The 23,644-nt window shown below is 49.9% G+C and overlaps 1 protein-coding gene across 3 annotated transcripts in view; it reads right to left on the bottom strand.

Moving 5' to 3' along the window:
• Positions 1-22,252, bottom strand: part of LOC143334976 (zinc fingers and homeoboxes protein 2-like) — a 94,682-nt gene extending 72,430 nt beyond the window's left edge. For 2 of the 3 annotated variants that reach the window (XM_076754054.1, XM_076754053.1), the window contains exon 1: positions 21,936-22,252. The gene's annotated coding sequence lies outside the window, so the exon portion shown is untranslated. Of the gene's footprint in view, positions 1-19,830; positions 20,667-21,935 lie in introns of those variants that run through there. The other variant, XM_076754055.1, reaches the window with a different exon arrangement.
• Positions 22,253-23,644: the final 1,392 nt, after the last annotated feature.

Genomic DNA, 23,644 nt, shown 5'->3' with positions numbered 1-23,644 from the left:
GGGGGTACAGATGATGAAATATATGAAAGTGTAATCTGAGTTTAAGGCATCAGCGCTGCTTCAAACAAGGGAACTCAACCCAACCACCTTCATCCGACAATGCACCATGACGGCCAATCAGATGAGCGCTCATCACTTTGTGATGTCAGCGCTGCATTTCTATTGGTTCCCTCACAGCCGTCGCTGTGATAAGTTTGAGAGTTTGAAAACCCTGAACTGAAAACAGGGTTTTGGCGTCTGATAAAGCTCCAGATTGGTGGATCAGGCCTTTCCTGGATCGCACTTCCTCTTCCTGAGCCGTGTTACTTGAAGCCACGCCCACACTTCCTCATGCATTTTTTAAACGCTTTCAGTCTGAACGCCCAATGAGAGACGATGAGACGGCGTCAGAGCCGGAGAAGCAACCGTCCCTGTGAACTGAATCTCAATGCCGCCGCCAGTGCCGCCCGCCAGTCTCAGACAGTCAAAAGGCTCCCGGCGGTGCGGCGTGGGGGGGCTCGCAGAGCTCGGTTTAATGCAAATGTGCAGCCAACTGCTCTTGTTAACGAGAACAACATCGGGATCAGGACCAGCTCGAGAGCCGGCACAAAAGCACAGGGCTGATCTTGGCAGCTGGTGTGTTGTTGTTGTACGAGACAGTTTTAACAGGACGTACTGGAAGGTAACTATGCTGCAACGCTAGCCTGCAGGGCAACGGAGCACTCCTTCCTCCTCCAGTGAGAGGGGACGCCAGAGGAGGACTGACCAATCAGAGCAGAGCATGTGGTTTACATGTTTAAGACTGAGCAGGCTTTGAAACGTAGGAGCAGGAGGAAAAGAAAGACGAGAGAGAGACAACGAAAGAAGAGAAAGAAGAGAGGAAGCACCTGGAAAAGGAGGGTGTGTGTGTGTGTGTGTGTGTGTGTGTGTGTGAGGCAGAGAGGGAGAGAGAGAGAGAGAAAGAGAGAGAGAGAGAGAGAGAGAGAGAGAGAGACCTGTTGTCCCAGATGTGTTTCTCTCATCAAAGCAAATCATCATCATGTAACACTGAGTAGATGAAATTTGATTAATTGTTCATATACGTGTGTTTGTGTGTGTGTGTGTGTGTGTGTGTGTGTGTGTGTTTGAGCAGTTGCACACCTGAATCATGTGCAGTCTTTGGGTGTGTGTGTGTGTGCTTGTGACACCTTTGTATGCACACACTGCATTAAGGCAATGTTTCACACACCACACACACACACACACACACACACGCACGCACGTTCACACCACACGCACACACACACACGCACGCACACACATGCACACACACACACACACAGAGCAGCTAAAGTGCAGTCAACCTTCACTGCGAGCTGCATTCAGCAGCCTGTATTGCTCTGTGGGTCGATGCTCTTACATAGTATTCATCTAATGAAATACCACAAAAAGCCAAAGAAAAGTCAAGTGTTTTATTTTGAAAGGGCCAGACTGTAAAGCTGCCGACGTCGGCTCCTTTCCTCGTGTTTGGGCTGAATGTTCAACAGAGAGACGTCGAATCAGTGTGCAGCTCCTGAAGCCGGCTGACTTGAAAAATAAGTTGCGCTGCGGTGAAAATAAGTTTACGATAGAAATGAATTGTTGAGGAGCTGCTGATCGTGATGACGAGACAGGAAATCACATGACATGAATGGATCCACCAATCAGTTCATCAGACTCTCTTCTGTCTCCGTTTTCTGAATTTTAGCCTGAAAGTCCGGCAGATTTCAGACCGCCGGGCTGAAACTGGTTCCACGAGCAAATTCGCTAAATTTACTACAAAATTATTCACCTCCAGTTTAAATTCCTTCATCGAGGAGTTCACTCAATAACAATCTTGAACCTCCAGTAAGATCGATGCATCAACGTCCACACAGCTTCTAAAAGTGAAGGTTCGCCGGCTCCATCGCCCCCTGGTGGCTCGCTGCAGTACAGGTCGTTAGTGGACGGGACGTCATAAAACGCGTAAATCTTCTGTCGTTCTAGGTGACGTCTGGTTTTGATTTGTTATTTGATGATGTAAAAAGGGCGTGTTCAACGTCATGATTGACAGCTCCAAACAGCGCCACCAGCACTTCAACTTCCACCACAGGAAACAGGCCATGTTTCTGCGCAGTGTAGGCGAGCTAGCCACTAAGCTAAAGGCGAGCCTCAGCAAGCAGTTAGCAGTTAGCAAAGCTAGCGGTGATAACCAAAAGACCAACAGAGGAGCAATAAAACAATAAAAGATCAAAATAAATGTTAAAAACTGAATTCAGAGCCACGAACGGACGCCGTTAAGCTGCGCTCCGTCCTTCCTGTTTGAGTCATTCTGTGAATCCAACCAATCAGAAGCAGCTTTCACAGAAGCTGAGCTCAGAACAAAGACGTTTTATTTGATGCTGCCTGGACTTCAAACCTTCAGCTGATGCATCGGGAGGTTTTTTTAGCATCTGAACGCCGCCGCGCTCCTTTAAGAGGGAACCACCGGCAGAGCTTTCCACAGGAAGTGATGAGCGCATGTGGTGTGTAGGTGTGTGCGTGTGTAGGTGTGTGTGTAGGTTACTGAGAGGATGAGATCATCAGAGGATTTGCTGCACAGCAGGGGGAGAGACACCGGAGGGGGGGGGGGGAGGGGGGGGGAGAGAGAGAGAGAGGGAGAGAGAGAGAGAGAGAGAGGGGGGAGAAAGAGAGAGAGAGAGGGAGGGGGAGAACAACAGGTCTTTTCCAGAGAGTGTGGATCCCCCTCAGGACTGACCTCATCCTCCATCCATCACCAACCTGATGCTAACCAGCCCTGCTCTGGGACTGTGTGTGTGTGTGTGTGTGTGTGTGTGTGTGTGTGTGTGTGTGTGTGTGTGTGTGTGTGCAGCGCTCTCAGGCCCAGAGGTGATCATCACGACAACTATTACAGCTAAAAACCAACAGTGAATGTTTGTACTTTACATTAGAGGCTAATGCTGCGTTCACACACACTCAGGAGCCGTCAGTCTCTGGCCGGTCGTAAATCTGTGTGTGTGTGTGTGTGTGTGTGTGTGTGTGTGTGTGTGAGATTCACACACTCTGCTCTGTGATGCACTCGCTGTACGACACACAGGACAATTGTTCATTTCTTGTTGCAGAATCAAAGCTTTTCACGTCCTCTGATCCCAGGTAGTAAACGACCACAAAAAAGGGGTGTGGTTTGTGACGCGGCTGTCGTGACGCGGCGTGAAAGGTAAATTAAAACAGAACAAACAAACTGCGTCCTGATCCTTGATGTCAGGGCTGCCCACAGTGAAGCCTGCAGGCAGGAAAAAACAGAAAAATCGATAAAAAATCTAATACTGTTGTTTTGTGTGAGGTCACCTGGAGGGACGCTGCAGGACGTCACTCAGGTGAGGGAACGGGTTCCTCGCACTGTTTCACACCTGCACGACACAAACCCAGTCGAACAGACGGGCGTCCTGTTCATGCTCGCCTGCAGGTTCACTGATTGGTTTGTTTCTGGACGTGAATAAAAATAAAATGTCCTTTCAAAGTAAATCCATGTTGTCCATTTTTGCAGCCACCTGATTGGACGAAGGTGATCATGTGGTTCTGTGACCAGCGTTTAATGACTCCTCAGACTCCTCAAACACACGGTCAGCTCTGATGGAGGACAGACAGCTGATCTACTGTCAGCGTGTCCTCTCCTGTCCCCTGTCCCGCACCGTGTCTTCTCTCCACGTGAGGTCCAGCTCGTCCTGCTCGCCGTCACCGTCACCGTCCTCACGTTTAAACGCCAAAGTCACCGAGACGAATCCCCGTACGTCCTGCACTTCCTGCTCCGCCGCGGCGAGGCCTCAGATTAATGTGACGGCGAAGGACGCGGTCTCCATCGACTGTCCTGTCCATACCTGTGGACACGTCCAGGCCCAGCGCTCATCTGGATGTTTTGCATATCTTAATTAGTGCTTACAAAACATGCAAATGAGCCAGTCGACCCTAATTAATTAGCTTTGTGGGTTTTCTTCTTAAGTGGCGGTAGTGAGGGGGTGTCTGTCTGTCTGTCTGTCTGTCTTTTTAACCTGATTTAAATCAGGTGATTAAAGCGGGATCCTTGTCCACAGCGTCAGTCAGCAGGACGGATCTGAAGCTAACAGCGACGTCACCTTCAAAACAAACTTCTCTCGTTTGTTCTGTGAAAACTTTCAACCTGAATTTTCTTTTTTTGCCTTTAAAGTTCCACTCGTTAATCTTTTTATATGAAGCAAATGACTCAAAAATAGAGAAAAAGTGAAGTGAAAAAGTGAAAAAAGCGTCGTCAGAAAATCAACCGAGAAGTCTCAGGTGTGTCGGCCACCTGCAGCTAAATGCTAACACGGGAGGACATTTAGAGGCTCAACTGATGGTGAAACTGGAGGGACACAGAGACATTAAAAACAAACATTTTTCAACTCATGTTGAGGAGTCCACACGTGTCGTCTCTACCACCGAGCCGTTTAGTGTCGTGGCGAGCAACGTGGCGAGCGGCGCGTGCAGTGCTGCAGTGACCTTGAAATTCACTTTGTTTTTTTTGGTGCACTGAAATCCCAGTTTGGTTTTTGGAGCACAGGGTCCGTTCATCAGCTGCTCTGGAGCTTTCGGTGGAATCACGCAGCCTTCCTCAGCAGATGGCGGCGGCCCAGCTGTCGCGGGTTGACGTTGATATTTCCATTTTTAAGCACTTTGAGGACGTCTTGTCCACGTTGCCTTAAAAGCTGAGATTTTCTGTTCATTTTTCATTCGATTCCAGGACAACTGGGAAAAGTCCATCTGCTGAGGAAGACTGTGATGAGGACGAGATCTTAGCGGTGAACCGACTGTTTTCAAGGTCTAAAATCAGCGTTCGATCTCAGCTAGTTTGGCTCTTTTCTCAGCCAGTTATTTATGACCAACAGTTGGCCGTTAGCCACCAGCTAATGGCTAAAGATGCGTTCAAAGACAGCCGATTGGATGGCTGCCCCACGAGCTGATAGAACACATTTAGACATGCGTTATGAAAAGCCACTTCGAGGAGGAGCTGCAACACACCGAATCCTTTATCTCACTTTAACACAAAACTCAGATCTTCACACGCCCTCGTCTGGGTTTGGATATCGAGAACACGGTGAGGATTTCCACATCGCAGCGCAAATTTAGGAGCGCAAGGATGGCAGACGAGGCCTCGGCCAATCAAATCCACGCATCCTGCGCTTCAGCCGGCAGCTTTCAGCCACGTGTGACGCCGCTGTGCGAACGTCACGCCTGAAGCTCTGCTGAGCAGACGGCGCCTTCGACTGGAGAGTCCTCCAGGACTCAAACTGAAGACATCCAGGAATGGTGTCCCTCCACGGCGGCTGTCCTCTGTTCTGTCCACGCACATGTTTACATGCATGTGACAGGATGTGATCGGCTCATTAGAGTCTCACATTTAAATCAGGAAAAGGGATTAAAGTTAAACTGAAGGCTTTTCTGAATCAAACACAGCTCTTAACGACACCAGCAGTGCTGCTTTTCCTGCAGACTGGAACAATTATCGAAGCTTAAAGTTTGCATTTCCGTAACGTTTGATTCGTCTAACGTCCAAATATATTCAGTTTACTCTGATTTAATACAGAGAAAAGCAGGAAATCCTCACGTTTTTATTATTAATGCTTGAAAAAGGACTGAAATGACTTTGATTAAATGAACGGCTGCAGAAGAATTTAGTGTTGATCGACTGATCAATGAATCATTGGCTGATTGTTTCGTATCAATACACCAAAACACCGAACCCTCCCACAGAATCAGTGTGTCCATGTGAGAGAGCGACCGTTTGGGTTTGGGGAGCTGAGACGAAGCTTTGTTTCAGCAAAGATCAACAGACGAGCAGGAGCTCATTTTGAGAGGAGCGCGGCGTCCTTCGCGAGCGCTGTGACGAAGAGCTCGTCGCAGAGCTCAATCTGCACTTTGTGACTTCAGACCGCAGCAACCAAGAACAAAGACGCCGCAGATTTCATTACGATCCGGACGGTGGTGAATTCCTGCCGCTTATTGATGCAGGACAGCAGAAACGTCGCGTCGGTGAGGACTCAATATGTCAGGATGACCAGCGGCCGAGCCAGCTAATAACAGGCGGCGAGCGCGAGGCGAGGAGCCGAATAAAGCCTGAAAAAAGCCTCCCCACCTGCCCAGAAAGTAATAAAAACAGACACAACAGCTGTGACTGATGTGGAAACATCAGGTTTACTCACACACACACACACACACAGTAAAAAAATGAAAGGGAGAGTAAAAACATCTAATAAGATTTCATTGATTGTATTAGAGCTGTGGGAGTGTGCACAAGCTCACACACACCCACACACACGCGCACACACACACGCACACACACATCTAAGATTTTCTTGGTGCTGATCAGAGATCAGTCCTGTCAACATCCCGTTTCTGCCGTTTATGAATTCATGAAGTGAAAACTGTTTGTGACAAAAACAATCAGGAACGACGTGACGACAGACAGGAAGCTTTTATTTTGAAATGTCCACAATGAGGACTTCCAAATGTCTTAAAGCCTCCGTTTGTGGGCCTGACACAGTCCCTGTCTGTCCGGTCTCTGCCTGTAAAGCTGAAGAATCAGCTGGCGTCGCCCTCAGCGTATCATGGCCGTGCGTTCGGATCGGACTCGGCTGGAGGAGGAGGAGGATTTTCGATGCAAATTGCAGCAATCAGGCGCTAAGGGTTTCAAAGTACCATAATCACCAGCGCGCCGCTGCAGCTCCGACCGCTGACCGTGTTGATGAACGAGCCAAATCAGCCGGCCGCACCTCGAGAGTTTGTAAACCTCTGCTGTCACCGAATCAGGGAGAGGGTCTTTAAAATGCATCCACGTTTTTTCTGCAGCGCGGAACACAAACAACTTCCTGTCAGGTTAAAGCGTTTTCAGACTCATCGCCTTCAGGCCTCGTCTGCTCGCCTGCAGCCTTTAAAGCAGCAACAGTCAATAGTCTAACACCGACTGTGGATCATGTGACCGCTCACAGGTGAGAGTTATCACCTGGCTCGGCACTTCCTCTCCCCTCTTTGGTCCATTCCGCCTCATCGGCGTCACCGTGTCGGCTTTATAAGCTGATAATATGTCAGCCGGTTTGCAGCTGTCTGCTGCCCCCAGCGGGCCACTAAAGGTCAGGTCATGCAGCTTTAATCTCACACAATCAGTGCGAGGCCGTTCACGGCACCGACGATGACTTTTTCATGTCGAGTGATCCATTAATGATCATTTGTGATGAATGTGTTAATTGTTCGGTCAATAATGGAACAGAAAACAGCAATCAGCTTTCCAGAGCCTGAGGGAACGTCCCACACATGTTCAATTTACAATGAACTAAAACAAAGCAGATGAAAATCAACGCTCACGTGAGCTGAGACATGACGAGCAGCGAGGGCGCGAGGCTGTCCAAAAACCTTTCAATGGACCCCAAAACCAGTCAAAAGTGGGCAAAACAGTGAAACAACAAACGGTGAAAACCAGAATAATTCAGAGGAAAAGTGGACGTTTGGATGCAGACGTGTGTGAAAACACACACTCAGTGTGTGTGAGCGTGTGTCAGTCTGTCAGCTGTCAACACGTCTCGATGCCAACGTCAGCGCCGCGCATTCCTGCGTGTGCACCGCTTTCCCAGCGATTAAAGCGTCCGTGCAGGGTTCAAACTCCGGCTCGGTTTGCTAATGAGCGAACAAACAGCCTCTAATAGGGCTGCGAATGCGTCAACACACTAATGCGGCGGGTTGAAGTCCGCCTGGTGCGGCGCGGCGCTGCTCACGCCTGTTACCAACCAATTACAGGACAGGCACGGCAGAGCCGAGGAGTGGGTGAGGAGGGGGGAGGCCCGGCGCTGCACATGCTCAGTGCGGCTCTGGTGAAGGGGGTGTGGTGCTGTGGAGTGTGTGTGCACGCGGAGGGGGTGCAGCAGGGAGTGGGTGGGTGTTTGACTCCGCTCCTCTTCCTCCGTCCTCGGGGGATCACACGTTGTTTGTACTGTATTTCTGCACCACATGACTTGCAGATTTTTTTCTTTTTAAACACCCCCCCCACCCCGCCCCCCCTCCTCCCGCCGCTCTTGCCAGGCAGGAAAGGCAAAACAGCTGTGGCGGTGCCGAGCAGTTCCCCATTAACCGAGGAATTATGCAAGCAGGAAATTCAAATAAGATGCAGATGAGTGGAGGAGCCGGGCTCCAACCAAATACCACCACCCCCCCACCACCAGGAAAAGCAACCTGACAGGAGCCTCCAGACGGCAGCCGGCCCGGCCCTGCAGTCTGGATCCAAGAGCGCTGACTTCTCGCCGTTTCAACAGCTTGTTTCTCCAAATTACATTAGTTAAATAAATACGATTAATGAACGCGCTGCGAGCGCCGCCTCCTCTGACAAAACGCCTCCCGGTGCTACGAGGAGGTGAGAGCGAGGCTGCCCAAACACAGGGTGTCTGACGTGTTCGCCCGTTTCATCATCGGCGCTTTAACCCTGAGAAATGAGGATGATAAGACACAGGACGGCGTCAGGAGGACGGCGTCGGGAGGACGGCGTCAGGAGGACGGCGTCAGGAGGACGACGTCAGCCTCCGTCCTCGGCTCTCTGCTCACCAGGACGGATCTGACCTCTGCAGCTACAGAAGCTCAGCACGGACATTTGAAACTAAAACAAAACCGGCAGGAGACCACGCCTCCAACAGGTATTCACGCCCTGATTGGCCAGCTTTGAGCTCCTCTTTGTCTGTTTCCACATCACCGGCGTTACGTGAACGACCTTTGAGTCCCAAAATGTCCCGTGAACCGTCAGGAACAACGTGAGACCTTCATCAGACGTCTTCGTCACACTGAGACACTGAAGCTGCTGAGCTTTGTCCTAATCTTAAAACACTGACGAATATTCAGATGATGAAGGTCGAGCAAACGTAACATGAGGCACAAACAACGTGACAACGCAAACTGTTTAAATAAAGTTTGGACGGCCCGTTGGCGAGCGCTCTTCCTCTTCCTCCCAACACTCAGATTCTTCCATGTGAAGAAAATGTGATTCTCGTCTTGCAGATGGTTTTCATTACAAAGGTTATGGACCATCTGATTCCCATCCAGGCCTCTGTGTCCTCCACAGGACTTCAGACGGCGCTGTTGAGAAGAACCTGCCTGTAATTTCTCTCTTCATGCGATAACTAAACTGGAATTTAACCTGGCGTCTAAATGGGAAGAGACGGCCGCCTCCTGTGACCTTTGACCTCCTCTCACTGAGCTTGAGTTTTCCAGCTGATTCTCCTGTTGCGGAGCTTCTCTGCTTTGTGACATTAAAAAGCAGCCGGCGTCCCGGATGACACGAGCGACTGACCCGACTTATCTCTACGTCCCCCTGTAGGATGAAGACCAGTCTAATAATAGAATAGCTGCGTACAAACTTGGCCTATAGCCATACATTCGGCCTGGTTTCGATGGCGCTCTGCACAGAACGCTGGAACAAAAGGCACCGCGGTCGCTTCCTGCCTCGTGTACTTCAAGGATGCGTTCATGTGTCATCAATAATGCAGCGACGTGAACGTGTGCGACGGCTTTAATGTGGAGCTTTAACACAGAGCAAAGTCCTGAGCCGCACGGCGATTATCCCACAATGCTGTGGGTGAAACCGGGCAGGACTCAAGACGGTGCTGTCGGTAGGGATCACAGTGATGGCACACACACACACACACACACACACACACACACACACACACACACACACACACACTATAACAGCATGAGAGCGCTCTGATAGGCCAGAGAGCAGCAGGGAGTGAAGACAGAAAAGCAGCCAATGGGGACAAAGAATCAGTGGTCAGCCTACAGCAGGCAGCCAATGAAAACGCCGCCCTGGCTCCCCGGGGGCGGGGCGTTTGAGTTCTGCCTTCCTTGTTTTGTGTTTTGGCTCCGACTGGGACCCGCATTCCTGCCGTTCTCCCTGCTCCATTCCTGGGCTGGCGACCGGGTTCAATAGGTGAAGCAGGGAACTGTGGGAAACTAAGGAGGAGGAGCGGCGCAGAGGGGGGCCGCTGGGCACGGGGGAGGGGGGGGGGGGGGCAGCAGCGGCACAAACATGCATGTTTGAAAAGCTCAGGGAAAGGTAGCCAGGCAGAAACGAGCGCCAGAGAAGAAAACAAGAGTCACTTGGGATAAGAATACGCTCCAGCTCGTACGTCACGCGCCAACATTAAAACCAAGCCTGCCACAGCTCCTCCAGGGTGCGTTCAAGACCTCCACACCTGCAGCTCAAACTCCTCCACCAGCTCCTCCTCACACGGCCGAGGCCCGCTGGCTCCTTCAGGCCATTCTGGGCTCCAACTTTCCTCAAATTTCCAAACTTTCACAGACTTTCAAGGATGGAGGGAGGACTCGAGCTGCAGGACGACAGGTGTGAAGACAGGTCACGTGACTTAAAGCTGAGACAGGAAGCAAAGACGCCCACGAACGTTTCTTTTATTCAAAATAAAGGCCAAGAGTATTACTTCCTGTTTCCCTGCTCAACCGTCACAGTTCAGCTCTTTACACACAGACTCCAGATCAGTTTCTACATCTGAGTCAGTGCAGGAGAAACAGAGGCTTCACAAAGGTCAAAGGTCAAGGTCACGCCGTCCTCTCCACATTAATGTGAGTGAGAATCTGCTGAGGAAGAGAAGGGAAGAGGAAGATTTTATTTTTACTGCAGGATGAAGGAGAGCGGGCAGAAACCGGAGAAGGGAGGATGATTGAGGAGGAAGAAGACGAGGACGTGAGGTACTTCTTGAACAGATGAGTTTCCAGCCTCTGACACTCAGAGTGACTGTGCTGTTCTGACTGGAGAGGAAGGTCATCAGCTCCGAGGAGACGGGAGGACGAGGAGGGGAGGACGATGAAGAAAAGACAGAGACGAGGCGTCGGCGCTCAGACCGCCACAGACTCGACTCTGATCATCATCCATTAATCTTCACGGTATTTTCTTGGCAAATCAGTTCATCACTATGAAAAAAATGTGGAAAGAAATCCAAAAAAGACGACGAAGAGCAGCGAAAGAGAAGCTGCGAGCACAGATTTTCGGCTCAGACTGGAATCAATAATCAGCTGATTCTGTTGATGTTGATCAAATCGGTTCAGCTTCAGTTCGTTTGGTTTTAGATTAGCGTTGGTGTTCAGCGATTAGCTAATGTTAGCATCGAAAACACGCACGTTAGCATCGTCTCTGTTAGCCGTTAGCTAACGGCTGCTGTGCCTCACAGACTCTCAGTCCAGACATGAAGTTAAAGATAAACCGCTGACTCTCGCCGAGCGAAACCAAACATTACAGTTTAACTGAAGGTGCGTTTGGTTTTTGGTGCGAATGAGTAACTTCTGCTGAGCAGGAAGTGATGCTCCACCTGCCAAAGCTGCTTCAGTTTGGTAACATCTGCTCGCTTCCTCTGCTTCGCTGCTGATTGTGCCGTTCTGGCAATAAACCAACCACTCTGAGGCATAAAGACGGAGATTTAGCGTACATGAAATTAATTTGGCTAGTAAAAGAGCAAGGAGTGGCTGCTGAATTTGGAAAACCATCTGCTGCTGCGACTGGTGGAGAAAGACAGCGCTTCATTTCCCTTCGTGGTGATGAGTCAGGCAGAGAAATGGCAGGATGGCGCAAGCCCTGTGCCGCCAACGCCTAAAAATAGTCCCCGTGGTTTACGCCTTGTCTACACTTCACCAAAACGTGGAATTTTCTACCACATTAAAACGCTAAGTGGGAAACTAACAAGCCTGAGTTTGGCTGCTCCTGGCCTCAGTTTATACCTCCCTGTGTCTGTATACTGTCTGACAGCAGCTCGCACGCAGCACAGACGACAGAACAAAAGGCAGTAAAGGCAGAAAACGTCTTTGTGTCGGCGGCTCCTCTTTCCAAGTTTACATTCTGCTTCCCCTCTGTCCTTTCCACTGTATATACACTGTCTAATGAAGCAGAAACGCTGTAAAAATAGCAAAGAAAAGCAGCAGAAGAGGTTAAAAATACCTCAAACTTTACCTGCTCCGTCGCTCATCGTCAATAATAATGTTTAAAGCTCACTTCTAAAGGGGAACTTTCAGGGCACGTTGGTGAGATTTCACACCGTAAAACGCTGGTGTTTGCTCTTATTTTGAAGAGCCGTCGCTTCCTTTGACTGACACGGGCCGACAGCGTCCTGCTCTGACGTAAAGTGAGGAAACAGCGCGCTTTGATTGCTTTTTATCCGCGCTCACTCACTCCCAACGAGCACAGGCTCAGTGGGAAACATCAACGTGGATGTTCGGCAGCGAGCAGCAGGAGCTCGACTGTCTGTTCGGATTTCTGTACCGGCGGCTCCGCAGACAGAGAAAGAGGTCACTATGACAAATACCGGCAGTACACCGACCTGCATACGGTAGCGCTCTGCAGGGTGGAGGCTGGAAAAAGAAAAATCCTCCGCCCTGCTGATTTCAAACACACAGACAAAGAGCCAGCTCCGCTCGTGTAATCATCACTTTGTATTAACTACACTCAAAGTCGCACAAAAACACTGCTTCCATCAAAATGAATGGAAGTGAAATGCAGCAGCTTGTTCAACAAAACCACCTTCGTCCCTCATCCTCACCCTCCTCTGCCTCTTAACACCGGCTCAATCAGCTTCTGCTCTTCAGAAAACGCTCGGCGCTCCGTTTCAGCGTGAAACCGCAGAAACGCGCCGACGATTCACAGCGTGGATCAAAGACTGTGGGTGCACGGGCCGATCGTGGCCGACACACCTGTTCACTGTCACCTGAACAGGTGAGATCTGGCGTCGAACTACGGATCAACAGTCAGATCTGCAGCAGGTCTGACGTGAACCGGAAGAGGCCGCCGTGCTGGAAATGAGCTCAGCTGTTCAAAAGTCCCTTAGAAAAAACGTGAATTTAGCTCCAGGCAGCAGACTGACGGCGCTCACACACACCGGCCGGCTGATTCTGCGCTTTGCTCGAGGGAACTTCGGCAGCACGAGGAGGTCCTGATGAAGACCGGCTGCCTCGCTGTGACTGCACACACCGGCCTCGTGCAGACTTTCCTGCTGGCTCAGGGATTCAAACCAGCAGCTCTCTGCCATCATTCAATCCTCCTCTGTTGACGGACACTCAGGTGCTCTAATGTGCTCAGGCCAAACCGCTCGGGTTACGCCATCGATCGTGGAACTGCGGCGTCGGCTTTCGCCCCGGCTTTGATCCCCCTGATATTATTTTAGCCTTCACAACAACTTCCTCTCCAGAAGGGCCAGTTCGGTCAGTGGAGTAACGTCTTCAGCGCCTGCGTGTGAAACAGATTCTTTCATTAGAGATGAATGAGCCTCCGTCGGGGAGTATCACATTCGGCACGTTCGCTGCGATGGCGGCCTCGGGAGCAGCGGGGTTTTGTTCCGAGTGAAGGGACAGCGTGAGTAATGTCTGCCCTGATGGCTTTTAGGTGCAGCGGGGGGAGTCGGAGGGCAAAACGGCGTCTTTGTGCAGGTTTTAAAGGAAGGAGGCGACGATGGATTCATCCACAGGCCTCTGAGCGAGCTGTGATGGTGACGGTGGAAACGAGTTCCAATCAGCCAACCCTCGCCTCCTGTGTGTTCTCTGTCGTCCAATCAGAGCGCCAGAAACCGTTTCATTTTAACGTCCGACCTCACCGTCTCCGTTCGTCTCTTTGTTCTCGTACCTTCTGACAGGTTTTGCGCCGGCTAAGCTAACGCTAACCTGCTGTGACATCACTGATGTGGGTGGAGATTTGTGAAGCTGATCTTTGTCTTAAACTCCAGATTAAGCCTGCAGGAGGAGAACTGGACCTCCAAACGGAGATGATCATCGGTTTATGATGATTTTTGCTCGTCCTGCAGCGACAGAGCATCAGAACGTTTCACTGGAAAATATGTCAAACTAATAAATGTAAATCAGTTTCCACCAAAACAGACCAAATCAAGGAAAACCTGAGCAGCCTGCACGCTGGACGAGCCTCAGCTGATCTCAGACCTGTTTGGCTGTTTTTGCAGATTTTTAAATAAAACGAGGCCACACTGTGACACTCAGTCCAACACTTCCATCAAACCAAAAAGAAAAAAAGAAAACTAAGAAGGATTTCTGAACTCACCCTCCATCACTGAAAACAGACGTCGCGCCGCTCGCTGCTGCGTCCTGCAAAAGCCCAACCGGGAGAAACGCCTCGTTTTTAGGGACTCCCCTTGTTATTTAGTGGCGCTGCTGCAATGCATTATGGGCCTGCAACACTGCCGCATGCTTCCTTCCTCACATGTGTCCTACCTGAAGGAGACCAGAGCTGCAGCTTCTTAGAAATGCTGCCTAAACAGAAACCGTCCCTCAGTTTGAAACAGAGCTTTTCTGTGTCTGCGAGCGCCGCTGCCAAGAAACTATTTCCTATTTACACCCAGAGTGTGTGTGTGTGTGTGTGTGTGTGTGTGTGTGCGTGTGTGTGCGTGTGTGTGTGAGATGGAGGCTGAGAGCTCCAGATTCTTACGATTCCTAAATTTGGAGAGCAGTAAGACGGCAGGATGAGGCTAATTCAATCAGTTCAGAATGAAAATAGAACGCTTCATATTCTCATTTATGTGTCAAACAGAGACAAAAAGACGTCAGGACGAGACAAAAAGACGTCAAAGACGTCAGGACGAGACAAAAAGACGTCAGGTTGTGAGTGAGCAGCAGTTCTATTAAAGACAAAATGTCCCAAACGGACACGTCTCTTGTCTCTGATCATTTCTTGGTTTTTTGGTGAAGATCTGAATGGAAATGCAAACACCTGTCCACCTGTTTGTCTCTGAGACAGACAGAGACCAGCTGCTGATGTTTTGGTGCGCTGTGTGTCACATGACCGAATCTCATCAGGTCAGTTGAGTGATGACACGTACTCAGTAACAGCTCTGATGTCACAGGACAACATGGAGGCTGGTGTTCAGGCCGTCCTGCAGGTTCAAGCTGGATTTGGTAGAAAACGTCGCACGCAGGCCGTTTCTCATCATCAACCAGGGTTCATTTCTAATTCCCACCAGCTTTCACCAAAACTGGGCTGAGAAATAAGGATGTACCGAGTGCCAGTTGACCCGCCGCGACCTGGAAGACAAGACGGACACGACTGCAAATGAATGAGGAGAGAAGCAGAGCGGGAAGACGAAGGCGCCCACAGGTGATTTATTTATTACGCTGAAGTGGTTCATCAGGTGATAAAAGAGCCAAATATTTACTGCTGCATGAAGGAGACGCGAGCTGTTTCTCTGAATGTGGTTTAATTATGAAGCCAACACTTGGATCAGGGTCAGAAGAAGCGTTTGGAGCACTTTGGCTCCTGGAAACGTGGAGGGCGGCGGCCTCTGACGGGCCGAACGGCGGCTGGATTCAGATTCAGGCTGCAGGAGCCTGAATGACAATCACCTCTTCTGCCTTAAAAACACGCATCTGAAGTTCTCTCGAGCAAGGCAGCGTCCCCCTCCCCCCCCACCCCCGCCTCGGCGCACGAAGAGCCCGCGGCGCTGGCGGCGGCCCCCAGGTGTGAACCCGAGGAAACACATGAATATCAATGAGGAAGCTGATGAAAACGGGAGGACGGCGCTCAGGAAGCTTCTCTGGATAAATGAGGGTTTGGAACAAGGTTCAAATTAACGATCCAGACACGGGGGGGGGGGGTGTTCCTCGACAAATCACGGTCCGGGTGGGGGGGGTGGGGGGGGCTAATCTGAGACATTGTTTAGTCTGATGAGCCCATCAGTGCTGCTGGTCACTCATGTGTTGAGTAATTGAGAAACACACACTGCAGACGTTAATGAGGAAATAAGCATTCTTCCTCTCCATGAATAAAAATGACTTTCTGCACATTTAAAGGCAAAAATGCAAATAATAAAACAAGAATAAAACACAGAAGCTGTTTTTCAAGTGTTTCACTCGAAATATCTGAAAAAAAGAAGAGAAAAAAGGTTTGAAATCTCGTTAAAAGCTGTGCGTCACTGCGTCCAGCCGTCCTGTCACACCCACGTCTCCTCACATCAGCCTCTGATTGGCTGTGAGCCTGACATTTCTTGTAACCTTAATCATCTAACCAGCCAATCAGAGGGACCCTGGGCGGGTCGTTTCTCAGGAGGAGACGGCAGAACCAATGCAATCAATAGAAAATTTATTAGAATCTACTTTGAGCATCAATTCATCAGATTTTTTACTGTTTTTCTTTTTTTTTTTTTAGCATTTTCCAGCTAGCTCACACACGGCTAACGCTAACAGAAGCTAAACACTGATTCTGGTCCCTCGTTTCCAGCACGTCAACATCTGAAGAAGGTCATTTTAATTAGCAGCACGCCAACAAAAAACTAAACTTTCATCATAATTAATAATCGGAATTCATAATCCAGCAGAAAATCTGATCAGCAACTGATCTGATAATCAATCATTTGCTCCTGGAGACTCACTGAGGAACATTTTTCTGACTGAATTATGACCTGATCAATCAGCAGAGTGACCGTCAGCCGCACGTGACGACTCATCGTTCACGATTTGAAACGTCGTCGTCGTCCATCTTTCATCTCAAACTGTTTTCGGACACAGATGAAATCGCACTGATCAAAGTGTTTGAGTCGTTCCACTGATGCTTCATTGATCACTGTGATCATTAAATCAATCATACGATCACTTCAGGATCATTTCAGAGAGATTTTTACTTTTTTTTGTTCTTTTGCAGACGTCTCTGACATCACGTGACCTCCCTCTGAGCTGCTGATTGGTCCGGACAGACGCTCCATCGAGCGGAGGACGGCGTGTTTGTTTGTGGGCCCCGCGGCGCCCCGCGGCGCCGGATGACGACCGGCTCCTGTCGTCCTGCAGACGACAGTGAAGTCTGACTGCTTCATTAATATTCACGAGTCGACGGAGCTCTCGGCTGACGAGCACGCACCCACAGCTCCGCCGGTTTCATCTCATCTGCAAAAACAACTGGTTTGTGTGTCGCCCGCATCATTTTTCCGTCATCGTCTTTAAGCTTCCGGTTCAGAGGGTCCAGGTGGACGTGCTCTTAACCCTCGCAGGCCTCCGAGTGAAGAAGTCGATGCTGATATTTTTGGACTGAATTTGCCGTTTTGTGCCAGTTTTCAATATCCTAAAATTCAGCCTCCTCCTGCCAAAACATTTCAAACAATTACGAGTATTCAGTGTTTCCCGCAGTTACTCTTGGCAGCGGTGAAAAGCCTCTGAAGCAGCTCGCAGGCCGCGGCGCTCTCGAGCCGCATCAACCATCAATGTTCTGTTCTGTTCATTTACACATCTCAGACTGTTCCAGTGATCGATCGGTCCGGCGTCGCGCTCACTGACGCCGGTTTCCTCAAGCAAAAAGCGATCAGAGCGTTTCTGGGATTAATAACGAGGAGGTCATCTTTCTGCGTTCGGCCGGCGAAGTGCAGCTCAACACGTTTCTTCAGCAGGAAACGAAACGTTCTCCAGCAGAACCAAGAGAAACGTTCTTTAAAGGCCTCTTTCAGTCGAGGCTGTTTGGACCTCGCAGGCCTTCGGCTGGTGGAGGTCGGTGGAGTGACGAGGCTGCGCCGACCTCCACGGAGCCTGGAGGGTCCTCGTGGAGCTGCTTTCAAAGCTGTCCAATCAGATTCTGTTTGGACTGGAAGCTCTGATTGGTCGAGCCACAGGGACTCAAATTAACAAATATTTCTGATATTGATGCTGAATTTTTTTTTTTTTTTTTTGCCTTTTTTGAGACGTTTTACCAACACACACAGATGTGACACATCTGCAAAATGCTCAAATCAGCTGTCCAATCGGTCGAGACACGGCTGCCAAAGCGGGGCCCGCAGGCCAAAGATGGCCGCCATAAGCTTTAATTTGGACCAGCAGATATTTCTAGTGATGAAAAAAATACAGATAAACAAAAATATAAGATCAATGGCTGTTCATGCTTTTTATGAGGTAAAAACTCTTTAAATATCCCAAATTATGAATTACTTTTAATAAGCTGAGCGTGGTGGGATCCGATCAACACAACCCAACACAGCGGCTGCTTGCTTTGGCCCTCGGCCCTCCGTTCAGGCTCAGTTTTGGCCCTCAGGATGAAGGTGAGGTGGCCTCTGGTGGAGCAGCTGCTACGTCACCTCCTGCACAAACATGCAGGTTTAATATCAAAGGAAAAGAGAGAAATCAGAGAGGTGAGAGGAAGCTGCGAAGGCCCGAACGTGGTCACAGCAAACACGCTGACTTCATGGTGTCAGAAAGCTTCAGCAGAAAGTCTGATGACGGAGGACAAGACGTCCTTCAGACGTCACAGCTCCCTTTATTAAGGCTGATCCAGGACCAGCTCCTTTACCGTCAGGGGGAACTTCTCCCCAAACCCGCCAGTCGACGTGGAAGGTGGGTTTGATCCAACAGCAGCGCGCACACCCACAGCCAGAGCGCGTGTGTGCGTGTGTGTGTGTGTGTCAAGTTTCCCCGTGAAGAGCTCCAGCAGAGAGGCAGGGCGGACTATGACACACACACACACACACACACACACACACACAGCGGCGAGCCCATGCTCTCCAGTGACTCACCACATGCACGAAATCACCGGCACTTCACTCACTCACACACAACCTGGCACGCTCGCGCTCTCTTTCCCAAACACACACCCACACACACACACACACACACACACACACACACACACACACACACACACAGCCTCTCACTATTTCATAAAGCACCGACAGCACTGAAAATACGTGTGAGTGTGTGTGTGTGTGTGTGTGTGTGTGTGTGTGTGTGTGTAATAAAAGCAAAACGGACTGAGTGTGTGTGTGTGTAAGACGCAGCTGTCAAGCATGCTTTCTGCATGTGTGTGCGTGTGCATGTGTGAAATAAATAGCAGTTTGACAGAGCAACAAAGAGTGTGTGTGATGCCGCGGTGTGTGTGCGTGTGTGCGTTTGTTCCAGCTCGTATAGCTGTCATAAACCCTCATGACTGAAAGCCACCGAGGGCAGCAGAGACCCAGAGAGGGGTCCGTTTCAATCCCCGCAAATAATCCAAAAAAACATGCGTCGAGCAGCAATTTGAGCGATAAAACCAACGATGTGAACAGTCTAAACGGCGAAATAAAGGCTCACTGCTGCTGCTGCAGAGTGTGTGTGTGTGTGTGTGTGTGTGTGTGTGTGTGTGTGTGTGTGTGTTTGTGTGCGCGCGCGCGCGCGCGCTCCGGGGTGACAGGTCAGGTGGCGACAGAAAATCACAGCTGCACTTCCGAGGAACCGGCGAAATGTGTGTGAGTGTGTGTCAAAGAAATAGCAGCGTGTCAGAGCAGGAAGAGGAAAAGCGAGAGAGTGTGTGTGTGTGTGTGTGTGTGTGCAGAGCGGGGAAGGGAAGGCACACGAGAGCTGTGTGTGTGTGTGTGTGTGTGTGTGTGTGTGTGTGTGTGTGTGTGTGTTGGCGTTTGTGACAAATAAATAGCAGCCAGAGAGCGAGCGAGCGAGCGCGCGCTGATTCGGAGACTGGCAGCATGACTGACTGATCCCTGCATCCATATCATAGGATTAAAGAGCCTGACACAGCTGCGATACAATGGAGGCGAAATATGAGACAAAAAAAGTCGGTCAATGGGAAAGGAAATGTGATTATGAAGCAGAACAGCAGAGAGGAGATAATATTAAAAAATGTGACACACTTTGAGGAAGAGCCGTGCAGCGCGGCGGCTGGGAGGAGGTGAACGTTCACGCTGTCACCGGGCAGTATAGAGAGGAGGAAGAGGAGGAGGAGGAGGAGGAGCTGCTGCCAAATAGCAGCCTCTCCAGTGTTTTCAAGGAGCCAAGACACACTTCAGTCACACTGTCGGGATGCGGTGGAGGCTAAAACCTGCCCAAATTCAGTTTACACACCTGTTCTTCTGAGCCCGACGCAAAGCTCCCTCTGCACCTCCTTCGAGCTCCAGTCAGACTGAGCGGAGTCAGCCGAGGACGGCGAGGAGCGCGAGTACAAAGGCTTTCTGTCGGAAGCCTTTACCTGCCCGGGGTCAGAGGTCAGCGGGGCTGTGCGCCCGCCGCTCCGCCGCGTGCGGCCTGAAGCGGCGGAGCGGCGCGCCTAATTATTCATGATTTTATGTAACGAGATTTGGGCAGAAAATGAGGTCGGAGAACACAGAGAGAGGGAAGTGGATGAACCAGGAGGAGAGAAAAGTTTGATCACGAGCTGAATCCTAAGAAAACTCACATATTACATATTAACAGCTCCTCAGCACACACACACACACACACACACACACACACACACACACACACACACACACACGAGTCTGCTCCCACCACATCTGCCAGCTTCTGGAGAGTACGAAATGCTTTTCACTGCAATCAATATCAACAATGCATTCAAATCAGCCTAAACACACACTGGTTTCCACACAGACCAGTTCAAACCAGTCTAACATTGACGTGGCAGCCAGTTTCTTTATAAACCAGTTAAAAACCAGACCGCCACACACACTGACAGCAGATTCCTTCTATAAACCAGTTTAAAATAAAATTACTACACACACTGACAGCAGGTTCCTTCTGTAAACCAGTTTAAAACCAGAACACTGTGCACACTGACGGCCCGTGTCTCACACAAACCAGTTTAAAACTGGAAAACTGTGCACACAAAAGCAGGTTTCTCATATAAACCAGTTCAAAACCAGAATATTGCACACACTGACGGCCTGTTTCTTGCATTATCCAGTTTAAATCCAGAATAATGTGCACACTGACATCTTACTTCTTATCTAAACCAGTTCAAAACCAGTCTGCCATTAACTGGCATGAAGTCAAGGTCTGAGCACCAAACAGGCAGCCAGTCCTCTGAACCAGGTCTACGACAGCTGCTCTGAAATGAACACGAAACCACTTAAATGACCTCGTCCTCAAACTTAACGGACTTCTCGGTGTCGGTGTGAACCGGTAAAAGGTGTGAAATCCGTTTCCAAATCAAACTGTCTCACATCAAACTCGCCGGCGGTAACGTTACCGCGCGGACACCGACGGTCCGGATCCACACAAAACAGGCGGAAAAGCGGCTCTCACGTTAAAGACAGCCGCTGTAAAGACACAAAGCGGTTAAAAAGCGCCTCGTGTGCCGCTCCGTGTCTCTGTAAAGCGGTTAAAAAGCGGCGCTCCGTTAGCAGCCCGTGTTTCTACACAGCCCGCTGACGGCGGCTTCACCTCAGATGACCCAGGCAGCCAGACTGGCTGTCTGCTAGCTAGCCCCGTTTGAACCTCACATTCAGCGGGCAACAACAACACTTAACCGCCGCTACGGACCCGACTGACACCCGCTCTGTCGGTACCGTGGCACGAACAAAAAACACAGCGGGATCATTTTCGACTTGGCTCGGCGGAGTAACGCTCACTCGGAGGGAGGAAGGGGAGAGGGAGCCAGCCAAAACAAATGCGTTTCCCGACATGAAAGCACAACATCCAGAGACGGGCAGCCACGTTTCGTGCTGCTGTGTGCGGGGAAAGGCTAAAGCTAAAGCTCTTAGCTCCGCCGGGCTGCCCGTCACTGGCAGGGGCTAACTGGCTAGCGGCTAGCTCCGCTGGCTAATAAATTTATTATGTGCACTTTCACCGGGGGTGGAGGGGGGACGGCAAAAGTTGGCTACCGCAAAAAACAACGCGAACCGGATGACATTCACTTGTCTGACAACTATCCGCAAATATACCCCGAGAGCAGCCGCACAGCGCCCAAAGTTGCCTGACAGCCAGGTGTCTAACTGTTTTAATTCTAGTTTGGCTGCCGTGGAGGTTTGCTGGGTGATAGCAAGGTGATTCCCACTCCGAGAGCCTGTGATGGAGGGGACGGGCGCTAGCAGCGGCAGCCTGGGCAGAGACAGCCAGCCAGGCGGCTAGTCTGGCTGCAACCAAGCCGCTTTAATAACTTCACTTTTGCGGTCACTTTGGTCAAAATTTCTCTCCGGGAGTTAAATAAATAAGAAGTTTCCCTTGTGTCCTACCTGTGTGGAGTCTCTCGGTGCAGGGGGCGACAGCCTGGAAGTTGATTATTCCCAGATATCCAGAGTGGTGCGGTGCGGGGCGCATATAGCTAGCGCTGGGTACAGTAAAGATTGTAGCATAGCTAACCTAAAGACAACAGTAGAGAGGAGAAAAAAAAGCCTCCTCGTTGCTCATAGGGGGGATCGACGACAAAAACCACATGATCTTTTACGTCAGCATATATTTGCATAGGATGCCAAATTTATGTTTCGCGTCCAGGTGACGTGAAAATGTACAGAAAAGTTTGATTACGGCGGAGCCGGACGCTGGCACGGCTGCTCGGGCTGCGGCGGAGAGGCGCAGGCATGCTGCAGACACGCACCCCCGGTCCCCCTCCTGCAGCCCGGATCTGCACCGGTGCGCCGATCAGGACTGGGAGCAGGGGCGGCTGTGCTGAGCACCACAACGGGCTTTCCATACGTGCATGCGGGGACTTAAAGCACGCATGCGGGGCTTTATTTCAGGTTATCAGGACTTTATTTTATTTTATTGTATTTTATTGTATTTTATTTTTTTAACGCAAAGCCGCTTATACCCGCCGAGCCAGCAGCCTGCTGCCTCTGCAACACCTCATGCAACTTACACTTTTTTTATATACATATAATAACCAGTTTTGTTTTGTTTTGTTTTGTTTTACAATATCTAACTTTGATTTATTTTCCTGAAGCTTATTCAAGTCAAAGTCAAATATCTGCTCATATTCCTGTTGATGTAAAAGCATGTACGCTGTGAGGATGAACGCCATGAAAGCTGGCGGTGTGTTGATTTTGTTGGAACACCTGTTTGATCCAGAGCTGACCTCACAAACAGCAGCATCACACCCCGAGAGCAGCTCCAGCGACACCCGCATCCACAGCGCGGAGGAGCCGCTCTGAAGGAGGGGGCGGTGGGAGTGGAAGTCAAGTTTCCCTTCACCACACTGCTGTCTGCATTTAATCAGGCCCAGGGTTTTTTTTATTTTATTAAATATAAATGGGTAGTTGTAGCTGATCAGATGCAATAAATGTAGAAACATCTCCTCACAGCTCTGTGAAAGTATGACAGCGAGCGACACCTACAGGAGGAGCTGGGAGCTGCAGCCTGCCTCTGCTTCTTCATGACGGCTGGGTTCAGTTTACGAGTGATTTTAACATCAGGAGAGAAGATTTTCAGCTTCGCTCACCTTTGAAATCTGCGTGAAATGCGTGTTTTCACAAAAAGATGACTGTTAGTCAACCTGAGTGCCATCCTGTGAGCCATCATCCACTTTTTACTCACTTAAACATGTCATTTCCAAAGTCAGACGAGCTTTTAAGCAACAAAATCTGAAACTGCTTTTCATTAAAATAAAAAAAATCATTAATTTCTTCAATGATCAATAATTTTTTTCTCCACATGATCAGAAGTCGAAATCAGCAGCAGTCCTCGAGTCTCTGCTGCTCTTTGTGTTACTCTTTGGTTTAATTTTCATCGTTTTTCTGCTTTTCTGTAGCGTCACTCAGTCGTCTGTAGCACTCTGAGTTCCTCTCATCTGTACGAAAACCTGTTTGACCGACGGGTTTGATTTGAAAACATCCAGGTGAAAAGACGACGTCCCTCCTCAGCAGACGAGCGCAGCTTCGTGTTGTTTTCACTTTGTGGACGTTGTTTTCTGGTGTTCTGGTGATCAGATGGGTCAATGAGGATGGGA

The sequence above is a fragment of the Chaetodon auriga genome, chromosome 17, assembly GCF_051107435.1.
Source record: "Chaetodon auriga isolate fChaAug3 chromosome 17, fChaAug3.hap1, whole genome shotgun sequence".
NCBI lineage: Eukaryota > Metazoa > Chordata > Actinopteri > Chaetodontiformes > Chaetodontidae > Chaetodon > Chaetodon auriga.
This window is presented reverse-complemented; position numbering and strand designations above follow the sequence as displayed.